The sequence below is a fragment of the Phocoena phocoena genome, chromosome 5 (assembly GCF_963924675.1).
Source record: "Phocoena phocoena chromosome 5, mPhoPho1.1, whole genome shotgun sequence".
In the NCBI taxonomy this organism is placed as follows: Eukaryota; Metazoa; Chordata; class Mammalia; order Artiodactyla; family Phocoenidae; genus Phocoena; species Phocoena phocoena.
Window position 1 is genome coordinate 104,341,873 of NC_089223.1, and position 2,948 is coordinate 104,344,820.

Sequence of the window (2,948 nt, forward strand, 5' to 3'; positions counted from 1 at the left end):
CTTTTTATATCTTTATTCCTTGCTGGACCCTCCACCTGAGATGCAAAATAAATAATGAGGTGAGCTTTATTGCAAGACATGCTTGAATTCAAATGTGCTGGTTATGACCTAAGGCAGATTGCTTTGTCTCTCTGCCCTCAGTTTCTTCATCAGTAAAATGGGGATAACAATGCTATTTCAAAGAATTCTTGTGAGGAATGAACGAGAAAATGTATGTAAAGCATTTAGGACATGACAGTCAACAAAGGCAGCTTCTGTTGTATTGTTCTGACTTTATTATTAATATTTCAGTTCATTCTTTAGAGGGATCCAAATGCTACCTTCTCTGTGAGGCTTATGTCATTTTCCATCTCAGTTGAGTGTTCCCTCTTCTTCTGTAGTATAGCATTTTTACATGGCATCTGTTATAACCTGCCATCCCTTATATTTTACATGTAGGAAATGTAAGTCCTCCCAAAATGTCTTGGGGTTAGAAACTGTGTCTCTTACCTGTCTTCCATACCAACTAGAAGTGTCAATACATGATAGGTTTTCAACATTTTTTTTGAGTGAATCGTTGTTTTTATATGTTCCTTGTCTTGCTCAGTGCCAGCTTAGAGAGCTTTTGGATTTTCTTGGAAAAATATCTAACTATGATGGAATAAAAACTCAAGCACATTTTGTTTGGCAGGACAGATTAGTGCAATTAGCTGTTATGCTCTCAGGATGAAAGTCAAGTTAAAGCTAGTTTTGTGGTAAGACTCATATTCTACCTTCATCACTTAAACATTCTTTTTTTTTTTTTTTTTTTTTTTCGGTACGCGGGCCTCTCACTGTTGTGGCCTCTCCCATTGCGGAACACAGGCTCCAGACGTGCAGGCTCACCAGCCATGGCTCACGGGCCCAGCCGCTTGGCGGCATGTGGGATCTTCCCGGACCGGGGCACGAACCCGTGTCCCCTGCATCGGCAGGCAGACTCTCAACCACTGCGCCACCAGGGAAGCCCCTTAAACATTCTTTAATAGAGAAAAAAATACTAAAATCTTAATGTCTACTGGTGCATCCTAATTTAAGTAACCGCATTTCTTCAAGCTGCTCTGCACTTAGTGGTACTATTTCTAAACCTAAGCAACTGGCATTCTGGTAAGTTTGTCCTCATTTCAGGTTTTAGGCCTTGAATTTTAATCCACTTTGCAATAAGAAATATATCTACAACTCTACTGCGTGAAAAGTGTAACACTTTCAAGGTTTCTTCAAGTACTTTATATAAATTGATTCCTCCAAAAACACAATACATTTAGCAACTAAATTTTTTTTCTTTTCCCAGTTCATCACTGGTTTGATTACCAGCAAAATGGAAGTGGGGCTAGGAGGGGAATAAATTTTTCTTTAATTAATCAATTATTAACAATACAGGACTTATGCTTTTAAGATCACTGTTGCCACCAGGGGTCTTTAAGTCAAAACTCAATCCCTTTTCTACTTTTGGATTACTGGTCACTCTAAGTCACTACTGTATGATGCTGTCTGTCCACCAGTCTCCTCCACCAGCACTTTATCCTGTTTTCCACTTCAGCAGGTTTACCTCTTCGACTTCCTGCTGGCCTTCCTAGACTTTGCTTGTACTCTTTCCTTTTCTGCACTTACTTTTCCTCCATTATTTTACATTAACAGTTTCTTCTTTAGGAAACCTTGCCTAACTTATACTATACCTACTCCACTGGTCAGTCTATATCAGCCTCCATTGCTAGAAACATACTGTTCTTCTCCTGTATGATATGCACTACAAGTGATATAAAAATCATTAATATGTGTACACAGTTACTTAAGATATATTTCCCTGGATAAAACCTAAACTCAATGAGTGAAGAGAATATGTTCACCCTACTTACATCTGTATCTCCAAGATCTAGCAAATAAAGAGCCCTCAATAAACTTTTCATGAGTGAATGGAGAAAGTGTATCACTAAACTGGTCATTTCCCGGTGAAAAGTCAATAGTGAGATATCCACTCCTCCTTTCACTTCTGATATTAAAACAAACAAACAAAAAAACCTTTTCTTCTTCAAATACAGCCTAAAAATCTTGCAGAGACTTTTATTTACTATGCTAAAATGAACAAGGTACATCAGAGAAAAAGGAAAAATAATCCCCTCCCCCAAAAAGCAAACAAAAAACAAACCAAAAAAACCCCTTTGTTTGCTTAGATTCAAAATGGGAGAATCATCACTTAAATGGCACTAACATTTTGTAGGTAATTTAATATAATTTTGAGCCAGGAAATACAGTGAAAACAGATAATTTTTCTTATGGGGAACATTTATGTCTGTAAAGCTCTTCCTGATTGGTAAGTCTTTTAAAATTGATGTATAGTTAATTTACAATGTTGTGTTAATTTCAGTACATATATATATATATATATATATAATATATATATGATTGGTAAGTTTTTAATAGTTTGATATTCCTAGAGAGATGACATGAGTTATCAAACCTTTCACCCAATTTGGGCTATTTGTTTAGTGGTTGTAAATTCCATGATTTAAATGACGGCTTTCATAATTTCTGGGTACCAGAAAAATGCTGATCTGATCTGTGGACTTCAAATATCTGACTGACACAACTCTGCTACGTGGCTTTAATTGTCTGAACCTAACTGCTCTTATTCCTGTGTTAGGGAGGCTTCGGACTGGGGAGCAGGTAACAAAGGGGCTGTGTATCCTTCTATGGGCTCCATTTCTAGGGTCACATTTTTTTCTACTTGGCCTTCTTGAATAAACATTTTTAGCGTAGGCTTCTCAAACTTGGACGTGTAATAAAGAGTATTTGCCTAAGTCACATCCAATAACTAAATCATTAAATTTACTGTATGGAGAGCATTATCAATAATGAAATTCTATATGGGTTTATCGTTGCCCCTCCTGACATCAAACTAAGAGCCACATTCACTCTTTTTGGAAAAGGATTTT